The sequence below is a fragment of the Melanotaenia boesemani genome, chromosome 21, assembly GCF_017639745.1.
Source record: "Melanotaenia boesemani isolate fMelBoe1 chromosome 21, fMelBoe1.pri, whole genome shotgun sequence".
NCBI lineage: Eukaryota > Metazoa > Chordata > Actinopteri > Atheriniformes > Melanotaeniidae > Melanotaenia > Melanotaenia boesemani.
The window spans coordinates 6,140,106-6,167,876 of NC_055702.1; the positions used below are offsets into that span (position 1 = coordinate 6,140,106).

Here is a 27,771-nt window from a genome sequence, read left to right on the forward strand (position 1 = left end):
CTTGTTTGGTTTAAAAGAACTTGTCATGATTTAATTTGACATACATAATACATAATGCCAGTTGAAATATTTTTCTTGTTTTGCACAAGGAGTGAATATTGCATCATTTTCTGCTTTTTTTGTGAGATAAGATACTTTATTCATCCCCAACAGGTGAATATTTTTTTCATTTGCATTTGCCATCAGGCCAACATTACAAAGAGTATGCAATTTAATTTTTAATTCACAACAGAGGAAACGAGAAAATCTCTAGTAAGTAAGGTTGGGTAAGTAAAGTAAGGTTGGGGGCGGGGGGTTATATCAGTTTTGGTTATAACAGATAACTTATAAAATATCGGCCTTGCAGATATCAGCCAAAAGTCCAATATTGTGCATCCCTAATTTATTTATTCATATATTTTTTCACTTGTTTAGTTTAGTTTTTCGAACAGACGCCAACAGCGAAGTCGCCCTTAGCGGAGAGAGCGGGCCCATAGCTGCTGCAGAAACTCTTGCAAAACAGCTCCCACACCCTGGGGAGGGACCCTGCCTATTACAGAATAGAACTGTCCATTCACATTTCCCCCTTTCTCTCTCTCTCTCTCTCTGTCTCTTTCTTTTTCTTTATAAACAAGTGAAAACAGTGACATAGCCTTATCTTCCAAAAGAAACCCCCGGAGCCACCTCAGATGCCAAGTCCCAGCACAGCAGATGCAGGGAGGGAACAGACTCTAAAGCACGTTTTCTAACTGAAGTTAGATTTTTACCTGTTTTTACAGAGCGAATGAAGATTTTCACTCCTCCACGTGTGAAACGCAGTAGGCTGTACTTAAAACGAAAGGCTGATTAAATTACTGATGAACATGTATTCATGCAGCTGTGGAAAGGCAGAAATTTTGTGAAATTTTTCTTGGTTAGCTACTCTCTGGTGACTCAGTGTGAATACATGGGGTATTCACATCGGGTTTTTGACAACCCAGTGATGGTTAACCACCCATCAGATTCTTGTTACCTCAGCATGGGGGCTGAGAGATTCAGTCTCAATCACAGTCCTTTCCTTCCCCTCCATGCAGAATGTTGTATTATTAGAAAGCATCACCTGATGTCTTTTCCTTTTTTATGGTTTACACTGCATCCCTACATGTGCTCTTTTCTTTTCTTTTCTTTTGCCCACATAGGCCTGCAGGGGAAGAGCCCTTTAGCTAATTAGAGACTTGCCAGTGGAATTCCACTGTGACAAAAGGAGCCATTCAAGTCAGCAGGCTGGTGAAAAGGCTTTGCTGGCAGCGGTGATGGCATTGCTCTGTGTTAGCAAATTGAAGAGGCTTCACTTTGAAATTTGTCCTCTCGTAAAGACACCCAAGCTCTTGACTCATTGAAGCTCCGCTCTGCCCTCATTGCCCTCATTCCTTAGCTTCTGTTTTGCTGTTGATCATCTTCCACTGCTTTACGCTGTGGGAGGATAGATTTGACTTGGCCGCTGTCATGCACCGTCAGCATGGGGGGGGGGGGTAATAACTGACCTTCAGTTTTAACATCTTCATGGTGTTGATCTGGTGTTTCTGTGGCACAGCGGACCCATTTTCTTTCAAGGCATTTGTCCATTCAAGTTTTGCCATACCCTGCGCAGGCATGATCCTTCCCATCGTTAACCGTTAATCCACCAGCTGACTGCATCCGCAAGCCCGAAAAATCCTGTGTGCAAACTCATTGAATGACCCTCGTCCTCATCTATTAGCAAAATCAGTCAAGTTTAAAGGCTCTTGTTCTTCTGTGCGCCTCCATCTATTGAATTATCCATCTATTCTTTCCTCTTTAGAGCATTTCTCCAAGAAAATTGATTCCTTAGGCAGGGGGGATTTCCCCATCATGCAGCATTAAGTGCTGCACCCCCCCTCCCTCACATAAACACTCGCCTTAAAGGGCGCTTTAGTAGTGGATGGTATGGATTAGACTCTTTCAGTGTGTGTAATGCCTTTTCTTTATTGCGCTTTAAGAAAAGTGATAGCGAAAGTTGAATGGGAAATTCCGCAACAGTAATCGATCTTCCACATCAGAAGGAGCGTCCTCGGTGGCCGTCAGCTGTTTGATGACTTTCACGTTTATCTGAGAAACAACTTATGGATTCAGATAAGAAGACGGCTCTATTTGAGAATATTTAGTTTCTGAAATTCCTGCAAAATAGATCAAAAAACTTTAACAAACTTCTCAATGTAGTCAGATCCCTCACACACCCATCAAAACACACACACACACACACACACACACACACACAATGCATTCATGGCATTTCCTGTCTGTAGGGACTGTAAAGACATTAACAGCTTCCTTCTATCGTCCTAAAGCACGTTTAAATTCAGGTATTATGCTTTCCTTCCTCTTCCTCACTTTCACGGATTTTCTTTCTTTGTATCTTTTAATTGTCCTGTTTTTCTCGGCTTTCTCACTCCTCACACTGTTTGTCATTGTGTACTACGTTCAACATATGGGCTGTACTGTCCTTGTGTTCTTATTAAAACGTGGTAAACTGTACAAGTGGTAAACCTAAATAAACCTCAGCAGAAAGTGGGCTGATGTGTCGTTACTATCGGCTGTTCATTTAGGAAATGGAAAATAGGAAGTAAAGTCAAGAATGGCATCAAAGGATATTATAATGCATATCTCATTGTTGCAAACCCCACCCAAGCGGGGACTTCCCTGCTCTCCGTCTCATATTTCCTGTCACTTGTTCTGTCTCTATTTCCTGCCATAAAGGCAATCAGAACGATTTCCCTTGTTTCCAATCATGCCAAGCCAGGCTAAACACATCCAGCTCTGTACTTCATGCATAAACAAGATGTACATTCTAGTCCTCTTATCTTGAAAAAGCAAACAAAAGAATGTTCAGGAAGTATTTCAGCACTAGAATTTGACAGATAATGATGTCTATCTTGTCACAGAGAATCAGTGTTGTGTTAGTTTGTCACCAGGGTCGTACTTGATTGTGATCAATTCAATATTTTTTCTGTTGATTTTAGGTGTCTGTAGGTCTGAAAAGAAAACATGTATGTTATAACGAACACATGAAGACAGTACAGATTAATGGTTTCGGCACCTTCCAAATCTGAAAAATCTCTTCCAGCTTATCAGGCTCACGTTTTTCATTTGGCCCAACACCAAAATAAGCCCACAGTGATGCTGCGATATTTCAATTAGCCACTACGTCCATAATGGTAATCTTAATAGAAGCCCATAAAAATGTCCATGTTATATTAAACTAAAGCGGAAAAACTAGAATCTACTTATGAGAAACACCACATTTTGGAATTGGTGTTATCAGTTCTGTGTTGTCTGATTTGGTTTAATGAGCTTTTCTTTAAATGCAATTATCCAACATAAAACAGACTTATTACTGTTATCTAAATACCATTTTTACACCAAAAGTAGGGTCATGAAATGTTTTCTTTTCAAAGACAGGTAAACTAGCTGATTAAGTTCTTTCCCATTACCAGACTTTTTATCTTGATGTCTGAGGGCAACACCAGTCTAGTATAAACCTACGCCCAGGGACCAGTCATGTAGCCAGAAGAATGAGCTGCCATCCGGTTCACAATAAAATGGATCCATTTCTGTTTGTCTTCGTCTCCAGGTACAGAGACGCCATTTGACACATTACAGTTAGTTTCTGTAAAGAAAATATTAGCAGCACAAACTCATGTAGCCCCGATCACGGTATCCTAAATGAAAATGGGCGTGTACTCCCAGATGTTGTGTTCCTGTTGATGCCAAGCCAGAACTGAATTCCAGTTTGTTGTGGAATTGAATATCAGTGGGTCATAGTGGGTTTTTTGACCAGTGTAAAAAAGGACTTCACTATACATGAGATGAATTTTAGCTGGTTTTTTTACCGGTAAATGTAAATCCAACAAAGGTGCATCATTGCACTCTTTGTGGTAATGCCGATTGAGTTAACTTTTCTTTTATTTTTGGTCAAAATCTTGTACTTTTATTCAGGGTTAAATTAGGGTCTTTAATCCCTCTTTCACATATCCAAAAAGCTGTATTGATAGATATCATTCGTCAAAACAGCAAAGAAACATGACAGAATGGAATCCCAACACCTTCATCACTGTTATTTACACAGAAAATGACAATGCTCTGACTGAAAATGCCATAACTGGAAAGAATGTCGGGTCCATTGTTGCAGTATGTGAATTGTGTCTGATTGTGTCAGCCCATTGTTGCATTTTTCTTTGTTTTCTGCCTCTTGTTGTTTTCGAGTCTGTATTCTTCTATTGTTGATGTAATGGGCTTCTTGGGAAAGTGTGGGTGGACTTGGAGGTACTTTGCTCCCACCTACCTGAGATTTTCAGGTTTGGTAAGTAGGTTAAATAGACTGTGTGTAGAGGCTGGATTTTGGATACTAATTATTATGATTTTTTTTTTTGTATGTATTGTTTGTGTAGATGTGTGGGGTTTATTGCCACAGCATGTGCACTCAGCGATTAGCAATCCAAAAGTATCAATGCAGGATCAAACACTGAAACAGTTATTAGTTAGACACTTAAGAAATATGTTGAATAGTAGAATTTGACATTTGAGTCTATATTTTGTTAAAAGAACATTTTTTTTCCATTTACATAATTGAGCTCAGGAATAAAACCATATTTTGATCTATTTTTGTGAAATAAATTGAAAAGATTGTTAAATCAGCGTGAGGTATCCTCTCGTGTTGATCAATCACTGGCTCCTAAATCAAACTGAAATCATATAACACTGAATCTGACTTGAGATTTACACCTAATTGCAACCGAGGACGATGAACCTTTACAGGCAAAAAATATGAATTTTGCAGTTCTGTTTAAAAATGTCACATAACAAGTTCAGCATTAAATTTCAAGTAGTTTTCTTATTTTTTCCAATAAACGTGCAGTTATAAGACTTATTGTGATACTGAGCCTCCTTGATAGGGTGTCGATTATGGCAGGCATCCCAGATAACTGCAGTCATTAAGTAATAACAACGACCGCCATAATGAAGAGGCGGTGTACTTCAAAGTCAGACCCTACAACCAGTTCTTTTTGCGGAAGAAAGGTGCAGCATGACTAACCCCACAGATAAATGTTTGACTTTCATGTCTGTCTTTGAGTTAAACAGGCCGACGTTCCTGAGGCTCGAGTTAAAAAAGGAAGAGAAACAAGTGAGAAAAAGAGGAGGAAAGAAAAAGATGTGAACAACGTATTAAAGCACAAGATGAGGACATAAAGGAAAAGAGGACAAGCAATGAAGAAAATATAATTGTTTTTTCAGAACAGAGGGGATTTCATGGAACAGAGGGCATGCTGCTATTACTGCTCTTTGTACTGTATGGTGTCGTTTGTTTTCTATACCCTGTATCCCTCCCTTCCCTCCTTCCTCCTCTCTACATTTTAGCGTTGCAGCAACTTGAACAATTCTCTTTTCATTTCTTGCAGGACAGAGACAGGGCGAACTACACAAAGCTGGAGGTCTGAGGAAATCATTAATGACACACAAGCACATACAGTATGGCTGGTAGGTCACGCTATCCCTGCCTTCTCATGTGTTTAAAGTCACAAATGTATGCTAATCATGCCTGTGTACACAACAGGGCCTCAGTGAGCTGCTGGCTAGCAGTCTGTGCTGTTTGTGTTGCTATTCATTATCTAATTGAACCACAATGATCTGTTACATAGACAGTGTGTTCACATGCCCACACACTCTGCTCGTCCTCACTTATGAGTCTCCACTTTGGGATTTCCACCAAGGAAGGGCTCGCTCTCCAAAATCCTGTTGTTTTGCTTTGATTTACCCGTAACAGCTTGAAAACAATGCATCATTGTGAAAGGTTTTCTTCACACTCATCATGTCTGCCAGTTTCAGCCACAGCAGAAAGTTGTAGAAGCTCATGTCTCTCCACCAGGAGCAACTAAAAAGCCAGACATTTCCCTCTGGTGATGCTTGACACCAAAAATAGCACTTTGAGTCAAATCTGTCTCTTTAACACAGCTCCATGTGGTTGATGATGTTCCTTTGTGGAAGCTAGATGTGTAAATCCAGCAGAATTTGTTTGCTACTTGCTTAAAGTCGATGATGTTCAGGAGTGATTCCATCATCCTGAAATACTGTTCATGTAGGTTCAGATCATTTAATCACATGTTTGTTTAAGGGTTGGGTGATATGGCCTGAAACTATTAATGCAATATGTTTTGGCTTTGTCACAATACTGAATATATGTCTTGATGTTTTGAAATCTCCTCTAAAACACTGTGAATTCATCATTATCATGCATAAAAAGGCCCCAGTAGGATTGAAGCAAACTTTAAAATTTAGCAAATATTTTATTTTGAAACAAGCGTTTCCCTTACCATCATGTTAGGGAGACAGATTAAGTAATTTTTATGCTATAAATACTAAATTATTGTTGTGTATTCTCTTTTATTCAAATTTTATTTTAATTTTATTCAGGTAATTTTTATTTTATGCCAGGTCACAAGCACGTGTGCAGAGTTTTCTGTAAGGGTTGGGGAGTGTGTTGTCTACTAAACTGCAAAGAAAATCCCATGGAGATGGTTTTTGTTTGCTTGATGTTTGCAGTGTAGATATTTTATATCTCACACATAGAACAACTCAGCATATCTCCCACTCTTAGTTTGTTCTCTGTACGTTGCTTGAAAAATCAATCATCAGTTGATCAAAGATCAGCTGATTACTCCGAGTTTGATCAGTCCTTTCGGTGAATGTGAGGAATTGATTAGCATACTGTCAATGAAACTAATCATCTGATTGCATGTTCCTGCTATCATTGGGCAGAACACATACAGTACATTGATACTGGAAAAAATGGAGAAAGGGCAACATTTCATTTAAAGCTTCTGTTAGAGGGCTGCAAGGTAGCAAAGCTTTATGAGATGATCTACGAGAAGGGCGTCATAAACCTGAAAAAGACAATTCAACTGTGACAGGTGTGGCTGTCCACTGTGCTAATGATCAAATTATACATATATTTATATATTTTTACTTATTATGACATCTCCTAAATGGCCTCTCTTAGTTTGCCACAGAGCAGCTTATGTCAACCTCAGGTTCAGGGGGGAATCCAGACCTGACCCCTGACCTGACATATCCAGGGCTCTACGTTAACACCCACCAACCTGCAGAATGTTGTTTGAAATTCATTTTGGTAGGTATGAATAAATCATTATATTTCCTATGAACGCTTTCCATTCCATCCATTGGCTGTGCGTGTACTCCAGCATGAGTGTTGTGGTGGTGGTTGGACAATGTAAGGAAGAAAAGATATGGAGGGAGAATGTTGATGAGAAAAGAGGAGGTGAAAGCCGCTGAGATCTGGGCTGCAGATAGTTTGCACGCTTGCAGACCAGAGTTCATGCACAAGCACAAAGACCGTGCTAAGGATCCGACTCTCCAGATTGGCACAGATTCAGAAGGCTAGGGTGAGTTAGGATTATTATTTAGTTAAAATGTATTTATTATTTTTTAAACTTTGGTTCATCTTGACTTTATTCAGATATTCAAAGATGTTGGTAATTAATTAAATTGAATTTAGTTATTAAAGTAATAAAAAAAACACAAACTCTGCTATTCTAAGGGTTTTGGTTATTTATATTTCTGTACGTTGATATTGCGATAACTATAAATTTCTGACATATTCTGCAGCCAGATGATATAATATTCTGTGTGGAGTTTGCATGTTCTCCCCGTGTATGCGTGGGTTCTCTCCGGGTTCTCCGGCTTCCTCCCACCGTCCAAAGACATGCATGTTAGGTTAATTGGACACTCTAAATTCTCCGTAGGAGTGAGTGTGTGTGTGAATGGTTGTTTGTCTCTATCTGTGTTGGCCCTGCGACAGACTGGTGACCTGTCCAGGGTGTACCCTGCCTCTCACCTGTTAAAATGCTGGGATAGGCTCCAGCTCACCCGCGACCCGAAATGGAATAAGCGGTCAAGATAATGGATGGATGGATGGATGGATGGGATGAGGTGGGTTTTTAAGCATATCAAGACATTTTATCAGATAACTACTGTGCATAAAGAGATTTCTTATTTTCTGGAGCTGTGCTGCTGTTGCTGCCCTTATATTGTTGACTTTTTCTTTATTAATCATGGAAATTGTCAGTACTGGAGCAATGTTCTATTAACAACAGCTGCTGCTTGTTGACTGGAATTGGCCTGGTGTTGCTTTGCCAGCTGATGTTACATAACACATTTAATAGTGCGGACAGACTAACTGGTCGCCATAGATCCTTTCTGTTAAAATATTAATCCTTCAGAGGCATCAGAGGCTGCAGAAACTGATGATTAGGCATTTGTTTTGCATCTCGGCATTGTGATGATTTATTTACCCTCTAAGTGAATCCAGCCCTGGTTTTTGTCTGCGAATCGTCTCTCAGCAAACTGAAAGACACTGAAAGAAAAGTGCATGCAGAACAGTTACATTTTCTTTAACTTTTCAGAGTTCTGACACACCTGAGGAAGATATGAAAAACAGAAATATTCACCTTCTAGTGACACAACCGGGGTTTTTTTTTTTTTTTTCATCTGAATCTTATCTCCTGTCTGCACAGCTGGAGTGAAAGGCGAAGCACATAATCCTGCTCTAAGTCCCTGCAGCTTTAGGGTTGCACAGGAGGCAGATAATGCATAGCAGCAGACAGACTAAACCTCAGACTTGTTTTGGACAGATGTTTGAATGGCTTTACTGACTGGGAACTAAAGCGAACCAAAGATGCCTGCTGACATGATACCATGCTGGAATATTCCTCATGAGCAAAATGTCTTCTTTTTTTTTCCTTTTGCAGCCTCTTCTTTTGTATTTTCATGGTGATGAGAGAAGCATGTGCACATCGGCTTTGGTTTTGGTCACCTGCAAGGTGGGGGGCTTGTTAAGATGTCAGATGCACTGTTGTAAATATTTGCCTGTATTGTAATTGGTCACGATTCTGTTGTAAATAGTTTACATCCAGGCTGTTAACCCTTGAGCCCTGTGAAGTCAGAGTTTTGTAGGCTGGTTTGAGCAAAGTTAAAGTTGCTTCTGCTGCAGGTTTCTTGTTGCACAGTCAGTTTTCAACTGAAACATCTGCTGTCATACAAAAAAGAAAAGAGAGAGAGGTTCTAAGGGTTTACGTATCAGGATGTAATGATAAAAACATCACCCAGTCCTTACTAGGTCTTAAAATGAACTAAGCAAATATGCAGAATTAGTGTGTGAAATTTACCAGGCTTACTGCTTCCAAAGGGATTAAGAGGGTGAGAAGCAGCCAGGTGCTGCTAATCAAATGAACTTTATCATCAATGGCAAGTTTGAACGCATCTATAAGAGCAGAAGTTTTATCAGTTGGCTGGTCTGGTGCATCAGGGTGTGCTGACACAATGTCAAGGAGGACAGACATCCACAATAATCTTAGAGAAGCTTATAAGGGTTATGGGACCATTTCCAAACTATTTGGAGTCCATCTATAGTGAGAAAGATTATTCACAAGTGGAAAGCAAAGGAAGTTGGGAAAGAGAAAGTTTTAACTGTGCCATGCTTAGAGAAACTGCAACAATCCACAGAGCTGCACCTCAGACCCAGCAGGCCTCAGGTGGCATGTTAAATGTGAACAGGGGAGAGGGAGCTGGTGGTCCCAAGCGGCTGTTTAGTTGGCTCATGCCTTGGGCCAGCCCTGTATAGATATTCTACATGCTGCTGAATGAGTTGTATTTCACTTGAGCTTGAATTTTGACTCAGTTTTTCTTAAATAAAGAATAGCACCATCTAATATGTCCTGTTGTTATTATCTATTTTACAACCTGATAGAGACTAATTCACTAGAAGTCTTCAGAGCCGTTTATGGAATAACACTTAGTTTTAACTATTGATAAATGATTGTAAAAATGGTGTTTGTCATGTGTACACAGTGAGTTCACATTTAAGCTATACAGTATTTTGTAACTGCAAGAAAGACTGCAACTAAACACTTCCCATCAGGAACGAGAGCTTCTTCAGTGTCATCCCGTAAAGGGAGAAGTGTTTGTAATTGATGGTGCTTGTAAAAGCTGTAAAATGTTCTTCCTTGTCACTGACTGTAGCAGTGACCTTTCAAGACACCTTCAAGATGGTCATTTGCATGAATGCGGCCCCTGCTGGACAATTTTTCTGTTTGTGGGTGTCTAATGTGTCTAAAGGAGGTGAGAGTTAGTAGGAAACTTGCTGGAGGTAATGGAACAGGGCAAACGTGACATTTTAGAAGGTGCTTTTAGCCCGGGACGTTTGAGAGCTGGAGTCAGTGCGGTGCAGATATGCAGCTCGCACGTTAAGGGTCAGGGGTTGATCATGCACACATGCATGCAGCTGGGTACTGTATGTATATATGTAGTTGTGTTTTTGTTTTTTTTGTTTTTTTTGTGTGTGTGTGTGTGTGTGTGACTTTAAATAGGAGCCAAGCGGGGTGTTAGACGCGGGGAGACGAGGAGGCGGGATCAGTCTCCCATCATGGCTACAGCCAAGCATTCTTGGCACCTCATAAATCTCACCTGGTGCCACAGGACCGCTGCTGACATAGCTTCTGCAGTGCATGCACACACCTCGTACACACACACAGACCGAGAGTTGTTCATGTCAACAGCAGAAGTGAAATAGGAAAAAAATAACGTGATGTATGACGTGTCTGTCAGCGGTCGCAGTTGGAACAGAGCGGCTCTTAACTGAAGATCATTTCAGTTTGAACAAAAAGAAGCAGGAGCATCTGGCTTTGTGGCGTCGGAGGGTCCTCTCTTTTGCTTTTTAGTTGCTTTTTTTTATTTTAGTCCACAAATTCTGCCACACTCGGTCACATCTTTTTCACCTGTTTTTATTAAACGACCTAGAAAGAAGTTGTTTTTTATATACAGGTCATTATGACCTTTTTTAAAAAGAGTTCAGCGTGTTTATGTTCGATTTACATGAAATCTTGTCTAAACCTGTTTTATAATCCCACCGGGCCTCAGTTATCTCTAAACTGTGTGTTTTTGTTTTTTTCTTTTGTAGCTAATGAATGTTAAGTTGGTATCAGTACAGCGAGCCAGTGATAAGAAATGAGTCACACAGTAAACCCCCATGACCTTGAATGACGCTGTTTTGACAGCCAAACACTCATTTATCAAATCAGAAAAAAGACCCTTTTAAAGTGATCATATTTCACACATCAGCTTCACAATCTCCAGGTCCGATTACAGTAAGCAGCTTTCTGGCTTGTTTTTTCTCTATAGTTGTTTACAACATTGGGGTCATGTGCTCTTTTTGGGCTTAATTTTAAAGTGGCTCCTCATATGTTTCACATGTGAAACCTCTTCTCTTGTAGAATGATGTGAAAAAAAATCACATATTTTACCTCTTGTAGCACTGCTCTGTTCCTTCCAGCTTTTCTCCTCCATACACAAATGCATATTTTGTTTTTCAGCTTGTTAGACTGGTTTAAAACACTGTATTTAGCCTCTAATGGGGGGTGATTTCAAGGCTGCGTGTAGCTTCTATACATTTTATAATATTAAAAAAGCTGAACAGCAGTATGATAAATTAACTTCACCTCAAATTTAAAGGAATTAAATCTCTTGATGCTTTATTACTATTTTTATTATACAATATTGTACATTATTTAGAGGAACTTTATGATTTTTAGTTTAAGAAACAGAAATTGTATTTGCAACTGAGTCTTTTTTTTTTTTCAGAATGGCTTTTTTTTTCTACTTAACTTTTTAAAACTTGAAAACCCTCAATTAGGGGATGTTGAGAACAGATGGTGCAAGCTGGCATCGTTTTTATAGACCTCATTTGAGCTGCCTGCACTAAAACCTCTCTAATGTTGATTTGCTTAATTTGATCAGAGTTAATGATTACATATGAGGCTATGGTGGGATTGAGGTTTAGAGCTTAGTTTAGAAAGTTTAGAAATTTTAGAATGGTGTGTAAAGGTTAAATGCTGCAGTCTCTAAGTGCCACACTCTAATCAGCTAATTAATCCAAAACACTTGCAAAGGACTCCTGAGAAAACGCTCACTGGACTTACAGTGAATGTTTTCCACTGACCTCCAGATTTATATCAGCTGCAGACCACCACAACTACACTGGAGCAGTTCCTGTAGCAAACACTTGATTTACAATGATGCGTATTTGGGTTTTAAATCAGTGAACCTCAAAAGACTCACATTTTTTCTAATAGGCACATTTCTTTAGGCGTTTACACTTGTTGAGCCAAAGCAGTTACGAGGTTTTTGGGTAAAAATGACATTTCTTTTTCAAAGCATCCCTCTCGTTCCACCTGTCTCTTCCCTCTTTTTAATCCTAAGCAATTGATGATGTCCCATCTACTTGTTCTGCTCAGATTTACACACACACAGGTTTGATTTGACTTTAATGACCACATTAGCGGGTTTGGTGGAATTTGTTTTCGGAAAAGCGTGACAGATAAACTCCCAACCAGCAAACAGAGAAGCTGTTTATTCGCCACTAAAAGGCTCGACTTTCCTCGCTGTGTGTTGCCTGTTTTTAAACAGGTGACTATAGAGGATTCCTTTGTGTTTGTGCAGTGACCAGCGGTTTGCTGTAGAACGGAGTAATGTCATTGCAGAGCAGTGCTCGCTGTCTTTCCTCTGCACACATACAGTACATAGTGTTACCACCGCCCTCCTCTCCATCCTCGTTTTCCCATGACTGTGCAGAACGCACACAAGACTGTGAAGGTTTGCATGGTTGTGGCAGGTAAAAGCCACCAAGATACAATCTTCCAAAGACATAGTTTCACTCATCTTATGCACTCCCTGTTCTTTTTGTGACTTTTGTCTATATTTCTTTGGAAAACTCTTCCTCTTTAAGGCCTTTCAAAGCCATATGCAGCAAAATTGCCCAAATAATTACAATCATTATCATAGTTTTCACCTCGATTCAGCCAAAAAGTGCAGCTTGTTTGAAGCCACTGCAGTTTCATCCCCAAAACAGTGGAAAAAAAGCCTATACCAATGAAGTCTGGTGCACTCTAATGCCTGAAGAGCACATGTAAACAAAGCCAAGCGTAGTGGCTTACGGCCATCAGGAGCTCTCAGCGTGCTCCAGTATGTTTTAACCATCAGCCCTCTGGCCTGTAACAACCACAGATACACACATATACACACAGAGGATGTCGCCTTTACCATCCTGAATGTGTCTTTGCTTGTCTCCGTCAGGGCATTATCAACTAAACTAACCGGCTGTTCGCTGCCAGCTTGTCCACAGCTCATTGATCAATGGCTCCCCGCAGCTCAGGGGCTATTTGCTTGTGGCTCAGGGGGCATGGTTTCCTGGCAAACAAAGTGGCTTTGGACAGGGAGAGACTGTGTTCTCCGTTGCCAGCTTGCATGCTCGCAATGACTAAAGTGAGTCCCCCCCACCCTCACCAAACTGTGGTGAGGCTCAGCTAAACAGGAGATTGAATATATTAACGCAGAAAGCACACAGCTCCGACCCCACTGCTGACCACCGCACTTTGCCACCGCTGCTGGTGTTTTTAGTGAACATGGTTATTTGCTTCTGTCACACATAAATGAGGCTCTATCATCTGGTGGTTGAAGTCCAGACTCATTCATCTTCCCTCTGGCACTTTGATTTGTATTTGGAGATGTTGGGTGGCTTTTTGCTTTCTATGTCCAGACCCAGTTAGCATTAAAGAGCACCACTTAGAGCTCTAAAAGACTTGTTTAAACTCGTATTAAAGGATAGGCTTTGTGTTTTATTCTGTTTTGTTGTTATCAAGCCATAGAAAAACATACCAAAAGAAACCCAGTCTTAACCCAGTCAGCCTCTAAACTCCAAAGTAAATCCATTAGACCTTCAATCCACGGAGAAACGGTAGAGGACTCTAATGTAGGACTCACCAGGATGCAGCTCATTAAAACATTTTAAAAAGATTTTAAATGTCAAATGAGAAAACCCTCAAAAGTCCATAGAGACCTGAAATCAAATAGGAGGCAGAGCTAGGAACAGGAACTTAAGACGACGATGGTAACCTAACAAACTACTCATGAAAATGAGTAGAATACCCTCAGTTTATTAACACAATAACTACAAAAACTAAAAGACAAAGAAATGGAAATTTGATCAATAAAATTTTGCAGCGATAAAATAAACTGTAAAAATAAATTTCTTTATTTAATTTTTTTTCTTTTTCTTTAAAAATTTCACCAGCTTTTCCACAAGGGTTGGATATTTGGTTTTTAGGTGCTGCTTTAGTTGGAAAGCTTTAGGGCGGGATAGCGTTAGCTAACACATCAACTCATCTCTCCCTCCATACAAAACCGTACTTAATGAATTGGATTGTCATTGGATGGAGTGTTGAGACCACTTCCATCTTTTTTTTTCTTCTTAATACTTTTTTTACATATAACTTTTGCTGCCGACTATCGTCTAGCTGGGTGTTTTTTTCTGTTTATTGAGGTTTCTTAAACTTTTCTTAAAGTTTTTTGTGGCCTCTGGGTGGCACTCGAGGCCCAAGCATGGGCCCCGGACCGGGAGGCTCCTTCATGGTGGCAAGTCTGTCCTTTACAACAGTGGTTCCCAAACTTTTGCAACCACCCTCCTTCCAGACAAGCTCAAACTCTTTCTGCTCTCTATGCAAATGGCATCGTTTTCATTAACTGTGCTCTTTTGTTTATTAATTTATTTATCCTTCTTGTCTAAATGGCTGACAGTTTTTTTCTTTTTTTTTCTGTCATCCTACTTTGATCACAATCTTCCTCTTCCTCTCTTTTTCATGGCAGTGCACATGCAACGCTTTGGTGCATCGTCGCCACCTACTGGTAAGGAGTGCGGACCAGAATATCCGGGGTTAATTGGTGTGATGTGTATATCAAATGGGCCGTCCTGCTGCCATCTTCTAAATGTGAAACTTGTAAACTGTCAGAATCTTCACAAAGAGGGTAAAGTGGTTTTTAGTTGATTCGGTTCACTGATAACAGCTACATACCCCAAATCAGCTTCTCTCAACAAGATAATGCCACATTTATATTTTTCATATAACATGAGTAATAACTTTGTTTTTATGCATTAAAAATTTTACCTATTAATTTCACACATTAGTCTCTTTGCACTGACGTGAACTTTGAATGAAAATCCTTAATTTATTTGATTAATGTATATTTCTTTTAGATGATCTGGCGACCCACAGAAATTATCTTCAGACCCCCAGTTTGAGAAAGTCAGCTTTACAAACAATTGCACAGATTCTACCGAGGACTAGACAAACTCCTCCTTTACCCATTTTCCACCACCCGAACAACTTTAAATAGATTCAGAATTTATAATTTCACCTTGGTTTTGGCAGATTGGTGTAAATACCAGGACAAAAGGCCAAGGCATTGGATTTATTTTCAACCAACTCATTAACTCATTCATTAAAAATGCATTAAAAAATTTACCTGTTGCATCATAATGAGAGTGCTTCGGGCCTTAACGGGCTAATAGGCATTTGTTGCAGTAGTGACTTTACTACAGCAGGATTGTGTACGTGGCTTTAAATAAACCACAATGTGTGTGTTTGTGTTAAAAAAAAACATGTCATCCAGTGCAACAGTGGAGCTGTATGGTGTCAAGCAATGAGAACCTCCAAGACTTGAACCCACAGTTGACATGCTGCTCTATTAAAGATTGCTTTTGGTCTTTTTACTGTTTTATGTGCCTAAAGAAAGGAAGCAGTGTCTTCCACTAACAGGACAGGCATTTGACCGCAATAATTGGAGACAGGTTAGAGTTTAACGAGGAGCTTCGTGTTGTTTTGCATCAGATTATGTCCCACGCTGCATGAAGCTCTACTTCCTGCCAGAATCCTTGCTGATAATTTATTGAGCTGTAATTGTTTGTTTTGTCTTACTTTTCCATATAAAATCTCTGCCAGGTCAGAGACTTGGGCTGTCGTGAGACATTTCTCTGAGCGCAGCCTCATCAGATAATGAAGTGGAACAAATGAAGGCTCCCCGCCTCCCTCTCTGTCTATCCCGCCTCGGCGGTGTCGGGTGTAATGACTCGACCTCATCATTTCCCCTCTCATCCTCTTCTCCTCCTCTGGGACCCGCCGTCGTCTACCTTCACAAACAGAAGCACAGTGATCCCGCTCAGCTATGTCGGGAGCTCAAAAAGAGAAACTGTTTACATTGTGTTGGTATTTTTTGCACCCAGCTAAATGTGCTTTTATGTGAGTGTTTTACCTTGGGCTTATGTGTGTGTGTTCCCTGTACAATTTACAGCCCCGTAAGGCTTCAACTATGACAGAATGTAAACACTCACACACTGTATTTTATCCAAAAACGGCAACAGCATCATCATGGGCAAATATTATCCATTTAAAAACATACATTTGGGCAAACAACATAAAGAAAGCCTTGTTACACTCCAAGATCTTGTCGTGGTTCTTTCTGCCTTTAGGTTTTTCTTCTTTTTAGATGTGTCAGCTTGTATTTTGCTCTTGCGTATTTACAGTATTTTATCTGGCGTTGGCCGTCTATGTTGACCACAGAGCACACACAGGGTGGGCTTCTCCTGATCAAACCATCAGGCCGCCTGGCCATTGTCCCATCAATCAGGTCGTAAATGTCATTAGAAGGATGTGGGACGTGGCAGTCGAGGGGCAGATGAAACACGTTCAGGGAGGACTTTTATCCCTGAGTACAGAATTACAGTGTGAGGTAGAACTACACTCCTGGTCTGGGGCGGTTATATAAGTTAGCGCCTGGTTTCTTTAACTAGCAGTTAGGACCTGGTTTGGTTTACAGGCCTGCATCTGGTCAGTCCCCACATGAAAAGAAGGATGCAAGTTTATATTCAAAAGAAAATAGTTCAGACAATATATGAAACTGAGAAAAAGGTTGGTGTTTTTCTGTTTTTTTTTTTTAGAAAAATCAGTGGTCTCATTTAATTTACTACCACAAAAGTCCTTCATATAACCTTAAATATAACCTCTGTGCTGTTTTATGTCTTCTGTTAGAAAAACTCTTAAAGTATTTGGGAACTGATGAGCAAATGCAAATAACTTTCCTGGTGTTGACCCGTGCAGGACTTCATATCACACACAATGTTAGTTCAGCCCTTGAATCAGTCGTGATGATGAGTTAATATGCAGAATGTGGTTGAAATTGTCTTTCTGAAATAAGCAGGATCATCTCCAAAGGATATTTAATTTAGCTGGTGATGTAGTTCTGGTAGAAGTAAAGAATCAAATAAAGATGAGCAGCTGGTCAAATACCAGCTGGTATTTTCTGGGTGTTGTTCATGAGTGGTGCGGCTATAAGATCAGATGCTTTGCAACAAATGCTAAGATCCAGCTCTCTAAGGAACACACAAACTATTAATGATTAGCAAATTAAGCTACGATAGAAGCTACAATTAATACTAAATGAAAAGCCATTTGGAAGCTGAACCAGACTCCAAAGAAGAAGCAATAAGAAACAGGTCAGAAAACAGCTGTGCAAAAAGAGCATAGCGATAAGATACGATAACATGCGAAAATCAGCCAATCAGTTGCTGCGTCCTGTAAATTGTCCACCCCATTTGATTGACAAGCAACTTCTGTCTCCTTTCATTAGTTTGTTAGATTGCGCAGCAGCAGATCTAACCATCCCAGCAACATTTAAACAGCACACTCGTATAGCTAATGGACTGGATTATTAGAGCCCACCCGCAGCTCGAGTGTGGCACACTGTCATCTTGTTTGATCTGCTAATTGCGACAGTCATGCACACACACAACAAGAGATTCTGGTTTTATCCAGCGAGCCACTCAGGCTTTGTTTCATTCTTTTTCTTCCCTTTTTTTCATATTGGAGTTAAATGAGGTTTAGTAACTAAAAAATTAAACGTCCAAGCCGCAAAGAGACTCAGTCAGTTTTTATGGCCAATAGTTTTCTTTTAGTGAGAACTGGCACAAAAATGTTGTGCAGACTTCACCATGTGGATGAAATATGAGCGTAAAGTTTGACTTTTGAGTGAAAATTGTGCATTTTGATCTATATACTGTTCTTTAGCCACTTAACTTGACACTTGGTTTGTTTTTTTAGGATGCTGCTTCTATAGCAAAGCAATAATTGGTCTTTTGGTTAGTCCACCCTTCTGGACCAGACATCCATCATCTCCACTAAATGAATCCATGACACTTTAATAAGTCCATTTTCAGCCAGTTGTGTTAACTACAATTCAGACTTTTAATTTTTTTCTGGGAATTATATTAAGATTTTACAGCTGCATTGTATATATTTAAAAAAAAACATCATGGCTGTTTTACCTCCTGACCTCTAAAGGCACAAACAATGCTTTAAGTTAAACAAATTAGTTTTATTTATGATTTTTGGTCTTGTAGTTGTACTCACTCAAGCACATCTGTTTGTGTAATTGCAAATTCTGCTAAAACTATTTCCTTTTTTTCATTTTGACCTTTTTAACATTTTGCATTTACCCTCTTGCCAGTCTTTTTATGTTTTCCTGCCACATTTGCCCTCTCACTGCCTTCCCTCTCCTTCATTTCCCCTCAGCAGCCCTGCAGAAACGAAAAAAATGGAGCCATATTTCCTCTTTGCTAATTACAGTAATCAATGACTGCCCTGCCGCTGCGTTACCTACGCTGCTGCTTTCTACTTTGCTGTTTTACTTATGAGCTCCCTCTGGGAAAAAAAAGGGGAAAGGAAAGAAAAATGCATCACCACCTCTGGAGTGGTTCCCAGTCAGAAAGGAAGTGTTCTGCACCGTGTATTATAACATGAACCTATAAGTGAAATGTAAAGAAAACAAACAAGCTGAGCCATTAGCAGCGTCTCTAGTCATCATATTTCCTGCAGGTTAGTCAGAAAGCCCTTCTCGTCAGACAACAAGGAGGGCAAAGCTGGAATAACCCATTTACAAGCCATTTCCCGTTAAAACCCTGCTTTTACTCTTTTTATAAAACCCAACAGTAATATTTCCAGAATTTAATTTCAGCCTGTGTAACAGTGAAGCAGAGCAAGCTGGATTCTGTCCCTCAAGCTGTCAGGTTTCTAAATTTAGCAATTCACAAGGAAACGTTTCTTTTCTTGTCTTCCTCCTTCCCTGTCACAGGCTGCTGAATGTCATTTAATCTTACATGAGTGCATCATGCCTCAGCAGTACACTGGAAGCTCTAATAGATGTCCAGCTATTAAACTCCTGCTCTGTGATGGGGTACGCTTTCATGAACAGGCCCTAAAAGTAAAAATTCATGGCCTGAAAACGAGTGAACTTAATGTGTCATTGTCCTCTTTTTTAGCTCTACATCTGCAGCCTTTCTGCACTGAGCTCATCCTTCAGCTATGCAAGTGTGTTTATTAATGAAGTAGTAGTGGAATAAAAACACACAGTGTGTAGGTGTGTGTTTAGAGGCAGCCAGTCGATCTTGGCAGCCGTCTGATGTTTGCTAATGTGCTGACTCAAGCACTGATGTGTCCTTTTATTTTTTTTAATGATTAAGCCGGCATGCTTGTACGTGTGCACGGTCACATAACAGATATCTGAGCGGAGAAGCCAGGAACTTGTGCCAGAAACCTCAGTAAGCATTTCAAGAGTAGGCGTGTTGGGGGTATGTGCTGCTTCTAACCAATCGGCTCGCGGATTTACCCGGAAGTTGTGGTTTACAACACGTGTCGCTGTAGCAACAAGGAAAGAGTTGCAGATGGGCGCTGTCGAGCAGTTTATGTAGACCAGTGATGCTTTTAAGTCTTTGCAGACGAACACAGGCAGGGACTTATCTGTTTGGGCCAACAATGTAAATTTAGTCTCACCTTTTACAGCATGTTAGACCCTGAACATGTATCTGTGCATCAATGCCCCCCCTCCACACACACTTCTATTGTTAGCTAATGGACCTGCACAGGATAAAGACTTGTCCCCTGCAGTCACACACACACACATATGCAAACACACCGAACGGATGTGGCATGCAATCCAGCGAGCTCAGTTATCCTGAGAGGAGATTGAATGACATGAGATGTCCTGCAAATAATGTTGCTATAACTCGAGCTGCAACACAATGAGGCGCTTGCATTAGGTTATAGAATTTCAAAAGGATTACAAACCGGCGTGACTTTTTGAGGATGCTACATTATATTTCATCTGGAAAATGAGAAAACAGAAATTAAAAATGTATGAATACAGTCTTGAACCTCAGGGAGAAAAATAATTCTTGAAGTAACACCCCCATTTCTGGGAAGAAAAAAAAAATTGAAAATAAATCCAGGTTGGATTAATTAGGGATAAAATTTTCATGCTACACTGTGACGCAGCAGTGAAATGCTTTGATTGGATAGTTATTTTTTTCCGTTTTCTTTATGGTAAACTGCATTCGCCACTTGGGTCTGATCAAATGGCTCTTTATCAAACACATCTCTGATTCGCTGCCAGTTTTCCCAACTTTAAAGAAAGCAGCACAGCGGAGAGGAACTCTCCCGCTGTCTCTCTGCTCTCTCGGCATCTTACGCTGTGGTTTCATCTAAAAGAAGATTTTTCCCATGTTGCAAGTGAGCGTGTTTCAGATTGAAGCTTCAAATCTCTTCCTTTTGTCTTTGAGGATTTTTTCGCCAGATCTTATTGTTACACTCTAAAAAATGCTGTGTTTGTGCTGCAGATTGAACAGCATTTATATTGCAATATTTTAAATAATAATTTGTATTTTTTTATTTGAAAGAATACAAACATTACCATACAAGCACCCAGAGCCATGAATATGTTTTATCTCCGACCCCTGAGCACATTGCCGCTTTATCAGCCTTAAAACTGAACGTAAATTTGAATTATAATTATTTAAATGGAAAAAAGCATAACAATAAACAAAAGAACAATATTATGCTAAACTTTATTCCATTACATAATAAAGTTCAGCATAACACAAGACAAAAACATGAAAACAAGAGACCTCTTTGGCAGATACTCACCAGCATGTGAGTGTAAACTCTTGTAGAAACAGCAGTAATAGTTTGCGAACGCTTTCCACCGCCTGCATTTGCACTGAGCAGCATTTATAATTATTACTGCAAAATGGGTTTGACTGAAGGTACTTTCCTGTGTGAATATAATGGAGCCCCGACTGTTGCTGCTCTTGTGAGTCAATAAGCATTTCCTCTTTTGTTGATGACCTGAATAGAAAAATTACGCTAAATGCAGTCAGGGACAAAAGTAATCCACTTTACTATTTAATCATGTTTTCCCTTCTTAGGAACTTCTGTTGCACAATTGTGGGGAAATTATGAAGTTTAGGTGTTTAAGAATTGAGCTGTGCACTCATTAAGTGTTGAAGAGATTTCTCTCACCAACAGTCACATCATTACATCCTCCGAAGCAATGCCAGAGCGACATCTCTGAAATCCTCATGCGTCTGGTTTCCATGACTACTGAACACTGGGGATTAAATGGAAAAGTAGCAGCATGTGTACATGACAATGCTGGCAAACATAGTGTTAGCCAATGCAGAACACCTGCCAGGAGGGAAGAATGTTTGAATGCACATCACCAGTTTTACCATAATGAGTTGATCTGTTTGTTTTATTTACAGCTCAGTTATTCTGGTTTTGACCTTAAAAACCAATGCTTTACTCCCTAAGCTGTTTTATGATAAAAGGTAATTATAGAAATAAAACCATGTTAAACTAATTGTTCAACTGTCATCTACAGTATTTTTTCTAATGAAATATACATTTATACAGTATGAAAACATATTACAGTAGATGTAAAATAACAGTAAAATGCTGTAATTTAGGTCACATTTATTTTACACAGTAGTTTAAATCATGACATGCTTTTAATCTTCCTGACTGGAAGACCTCACATCACTTCAGTGTTAATTCAGCCTCTGCGTTATTCAGACACACTCCTCAGTGATGGGCGCTGTGCTTTGTCTCCTACTGACCTGTGCCTGTAAGGAGGACAAGAGAGAGAAATTAAATAAACAAAAGAATGAAAGATGAAATCAAGCACCTTCTCCAGTGGGGAGAAAGAGAGAGAAAAAAAGCCATTTTATTAAATCAGATCTACAGTTTCTGCTCTGTTTGCACCAACAAAGGCTGGTTTTCCCTGGAGAAGCTCACTGCCTGGCATTTCCTGCCTCGGGATGGCCCTGTTCAGATTAGAGGAAATTGATTTAATGGCTTTGGTTTAATGGCTGAAAAGACCACATCCACTGCGGATACTGCCTTGTTCTGTTGCTTTTGCCATTTCAGCATTCTCGCCTGTTCCCACTTTTCATATTTATTTTAGTACCTAATTTCCTTTATAACACATGGTCTGAAGGAGTATGTGTAAAGGCTGTTTCATGTTGCAGCTTCAAAAAGCAGAAAATATAGAAGTCTTCGGTATAATAGGGAGATAGATCTGTGATCAATCGCAGCTGTAAACCAACACCTACGTCTTCAGGCCCAGCAGGGTGTTCAATTAACTAGAACTGGTTCACACAAACATGACCAATGACTCTGTTGTGGTTGCACGTTGGGGGAAAATCAGTCATGTTCAACCACCTCTTGTCTTGCCTTCACCACAGTCTCCAGAGGCAGCACAGAGAATTTTTATAAGCGGGACAGTATTACTGGTCTGTTATAGCCCCAGAAGGGTCAGCTAGACTACACCTCATTATCTAGACATGGTGTGAAAATGTCACACTGCAGTGATCCTCACCGACCCTGCAGTCCTGGTAGAATCATTCAAATCAACATGGGAGAAAAGGTTTGCCATCAAATGTCTGTAAACAACAAACATTGTTAGTTATCTGGAAAGTACTTGGCTTGATTGCGAAATGATAAAACACCAACAGGAAGAAAAAAAAAAAGCTGTGGCTGCAGAGAGGGTGTGTATCTCCAGCATGTGAGTTATGTGTCTGTCAGCTTTCAGTTTTACAGACTCCTTTAGCAGTGTAAACCCTCTTTGGTGGTGCAGGACTAGAGTCAATATAATCCAGAAGTTGTTGGGATATTTTCCATCAAATCTATGTGTAAGTTATGCAATGGGTGCTTCTTTATGCTTAAGTACAGGATAGTGTATTGTTAGATTTTTTTTCATTAGTTCCTTTTTTATTGACTTACGGCTTGATGCATGGCAGCAATACCAGAAGCAAGAAGGAGCCGGATAACTGTATGAGCAAAACAGCTGCAAAAACTGTTTTCTTGTAAGTCAATGACTGGAAATGAAAAAGGTTCCATATCCTTACTTCCAGCCAGTCCCCATTAAATCAAATAGAAAATTGCAATGGTTTTCTTTTAATCGCGATTAATTGCATGAATTGTTGCAATTAATCGCGATTAATCGCATTGTTACGTGTAAGATGTCCTTTTCCTTTAAAAGAAGCCCTACTGCTGTACGAAGAAAATGCAGTAAATTCTGGTTTACAAACACTAAATCAAGGATCTGCAACCTGCGGCTCCGGAGCTGCAAGTGGCTGTTTGGACCTTCCACGATGACTCTAAATACATGGCTAGAAATGCTAAAGTACTAACTAATGTTTATACATATAGATATAATCATTTTTTTTACGCAATTTTACACACCCTCTTAGCAGTTTTTTTCCCCATGGAATAATTGCACTGAACTTCCACATTTATCTATTTATCCTGTCATTGGGTTGGAAACTATGGGCTTTTTTTTTTTCGTTTTTTCTTTTTTTTCCTTTCTTTAAACATTTTTTTTACATATTTTTTTCACAAATATCCACATATATATATATATATATATATATATATATATATACACACACACACACACACACGCATCAGTATGGAAATAGAAAGCATTGGATATCCACTTTCATAAATATGTACACACTGAGCCCACTTTGCTATTAAAAATCTCTGATGATTTTAAGAGGATTTTAATGTACATCTCATCCCTCAACACCACAAGCAACCTGATATTAAATGTGCTACACAGCCACCAGGGGATGGAATACAATGTTCACAAGTGCTGAACAGCCTAGGATGGCACTCATTTCATGTTAATTAATTAAACATAGATGCAGTTCAACAAATCAGGTGGCATGACCGTTAAAAGAGATAACCCTGGGGTTTTACTAATGAGCAAGATAATTATATAGCTGCATACAATGTGATTAGCTGAAGCATATAGGGGTCAGTGAGGGGACACATGCACACACAATCATACACACAAACACACATATACATGTTCTTAAGCCATTGCGAAGAGACAGTTAGCGAGGCGAAGCAGGATGGCACCAATCGGCTCTCCTGGTCCCCGAAGGTCCCATGTTCCTTTAATGTTTCCCATCTGACATCGGCTATGCGTGTCTGGTTCTCTTAGATGACAGAGAAGGGAAGCCTGTGCAGCCATTCTGTCGCCTGTGTTACCCCCGTCACTGTGTGTGGTTTGTGTTTGAGTGTGACACATGGATGCATCCACTCTCTTATCTAGGTTATCTATTTAGACTGCTTATTTAGCTACAGAAAAAACACTGAGAGGCAATATTATGAGTTACTATTCCTGGATATGAGTCTTGTTTTGGGGGTTATTTTATGCTGAAATTATAAGTTTTATTATATTACAATTTGGCAACAAGCCCTTCACCTTCTCACTTTTTAAAAAAATTTGTCAGGAAACAGGAAAAGAGCGCAGGAATTTATTGAGATGTACAAACATGAATGAAAATATATCATATAAAGTAAAAACAGTGAGATTGTAGAATTATTATGAACTGGAGATTCTTCCAGATTTGTTCTCAAGGCTTTTTGAATGAATTTCCAAAGCTCTTTGGATGTTGGCTGCGTTTTGTTGTGTTTCCTGTCAAGATGATCCCACACTGCTTTAATAAAGTTGAGTTGAGGGGTTTGGGGAGGATTCATCACTCCATCAAACCTGATTTTCAGTCCAGTTTTTGTGTCATCTCCATCTCTCGGGTTCTTTGTCAGGCCTTTTTTTTTAAGAGCATCCCTTTCAGATGCAGCTCCTCTGCTGTTTTGAAGCCTGGCACTCATTAATTTGTCTTCCACTGTTTACTTTCCTCCATGTTTTTTTTCTTAACATACACAGCATACCATATTTGTATAATTTGTGTCAACACACATCCTGGCAATTGCGAGGAAGGAGGCTGCTGATGAACACTAGTCACAATGTACTGATTTTTATTTTAGATTCCTGTCTTATTATTGCTTATGGGTTAAGGTTAATTTCTCAGGCCACAGAGGCACAGAGAGGCCATCATGTTATCAGCCTCACAAATAATGCCAGTGTGTTCAAACACTCAGGATATCCCCTGAGGGATGCTACATCCAAAGCAGCACTTGAAACTTCAATGAGATCAAAGGGGAGATGAAGGAAACTCTCCAATAAAATGATTGGAAAGCTGGTTCAGCACACAACGAAGATATTGTCATATATACTAGTTTATAAGCAGACAGGTTTATCACTTTATCACTCAGCATTTGATGAAAACAATTCAGCCTAACAGCCTCTACAGGCTGCCGCCACAGGTACGAGATTATTATGCTGCAGGTGCTTCATTGATAATTATGTTTCAGCATTATCTTTTTCTATCATTGATTTTCTCTCATGCTGCACAGAATTAAATATTCATCTCCAACAAGTCTTGGAATGCAAAATAGGACTTGTGCAAACATAAAAGAGAATGTTTTATAGACAGAGGGCTGCCTATTTTACTTGTTCAAACAATCTTCAGTTCTGCACATTTGCTTTAGGCAATGTCTAGACAAACTCCACTGAAAACTTTCATTAGCGGGCTGCAAGAAAAGGGCTGTAATTTCTCTTTTTTTCTTTTTTTTATTTTAGAGCTATAGCTTGGCTTTGTTCCCTGGTTTGTTTGGCTTATTGTACTGGAAATATATTGTAGTTTTTAGGCATTATTCTGAGCACAAGAAGAGGAACATGTCAAAGAGAAGATTTTTACCTGTATATTCGTTAGGCTGATCAGCCAGGGAAATGTTTATTTCTTGCACAAAGGATAGAAATGGTAGTGATGTCTTAATGACAGATTTTTAATGTGATCAAAATACTTTAAAATGCATTTAAAACATAGCCTGAATTTTCAGAAATTCAGCAGGGTTTGTCTACGATATTGACATTTATGTTGAAAAACTATCCAAACTAGTGTTTTCACTTGCTGTTTTATAATTTAGTCCTTTGCTATGAGGATGTTTGAGGAGATTTGATGTTCTGTATGTCCCTCGGTGAGTCGTTTTCTTCCTTCATACTGGATGTCAGAAATTTTATTGTATCATTTGAAATCGCACCTCTTGCCCTCCCTCCCAAACATCTTCACATGGTGGAAAGAGAAGAAGCCCCCTGTGTGGTTTTCCACTTTGATGAAGTGAATGTAGTGAATGCAGTGAACTCTGTGCAGAGCTAAGCATTTGCAGTACTGGATCCCTCCTGCTGTAATACTTTATTCTGAAGAAACTGCCTGGTTTGAATTCCCAATCCTCTTAAGCTGGGAAATCACCACAGTAGGAAGCTATTTCCTCTAAGCGTTTGTGGAAAAGTGTAGTGTATATCTGCATCATGGTTGCTCTTCTAGTAGGCTAGCTGTGTACACATTGTAATGCAACTTTGCCTCCGAAGTCCAACGAAGTCATCCTGATACTCTATGTAACACTGACACTGCACAGCCAAGCTCAACACTGGACATTTCTCCAGAGCTTTGAAAGCACTGTTTAATTAAAGATGACCTTAATGTTGAGCAGCTTATAACGATTTGCATAAAGGGATGCGAATCATTTAGGGATGAAAAATCTCGGTAAAACAGAGTGTAAGACTGACTAATAAAATCCCATGATCTTAACACATTCAGTCAAGTTGAGTCATTTATAGTTCTTCTCAGGTTTTCAAGATGTTTTTAAGACAGCTTGAAGAAAGAGGGGTTGTTCATCCCATGCAGCCTGAATGAGAAGCTGTTTAATGGACAACTGACATAAACAGCAGAAGATCAAAGATTAATTTTGGATCCTAAATGTTGCTGCGAGATGTAGGACAATAGTTGAGTATTTCTTACATATTTTTAAATCCAAATTTAGTCACTTGAAAGAAACAGAGAGAAGCTTCTCACACAGAATTATTTAGTTGAAATACTTTTCCTTAATCTCCTGAATTCTATATGCAATTTCATATTTCTGAAATTATTTATTTATTTTCTTCTTTATTATTTTTGATTGCGGCATTTTTGGTCTTCTATATTTGCATAAATGTAACATACCAAGCTGAATTTGTTAATGTTTCCATCAAGATGTGAAGAAAATTGAAGTAATTCTGCAAATCAGGCTCATTTCTAATAAATGTTAATAAATTTGACTGAGCAGTGATGTCAGAAAGTGGTGTTACAGGTTATGTCATGCAACAAGAGGACCTAAAATGCCATTATCACTATTAAAAATATATATTTAGAAATGTATGATATAGACATTAAAAGGTACAAAATATTTCAAGCAATCAAAACAGCTTTGAGAATCCTTCACATGTTAAATCCATATAACGTAATACAGTTTTGCAGAAATAGGTTTTGAATAATTTAGTGCTTTATGCAGCCTTGGGAAGGAAGAATTCTTTCCACAAAGCACCATTATATCATGTCCTCTTACACTACTTCAGTGGATTAAATTAAACATGCATTACATGTAATTATATAACGTCTCGTGCTATCAGTCGTCCGTACAGGCGGAATCCGCAGGAACTTCTTCTTCTGTGATTTATCCTACGTGTAAACCCTTTATAACCTAATGCAGACGTGATGTGATCAAATTATACAGACTAATATAGATTATGTTCTACATCTGATTTGTCCTGCAGCGACAT

General features: G+C 39.3%; 1 protein-coding gene across 2 annotated transcripts in view; it reads left to right on the forward strand.

Annotated features, from left to right (window-relative positions):
* Positions 1-27,771, forward strand: part of LOC121632055 (thyroid hormone receptor alpha) — a 159,047-nt gene that overhangs the window by 57,764 nt on the left and 73,512 nt on the right. For both annotated transcript variants that reach the window (XM_041973223.1, XM_041973224.1), the window contains exon 3: positions 5,433-5,511. The gene's annotated coding sequence lies outside the window, so the exon portion shown is untranslated. The remainder of the gene's footprint in view (positions 1-5,432; positions 5,512-27,771) is intronic.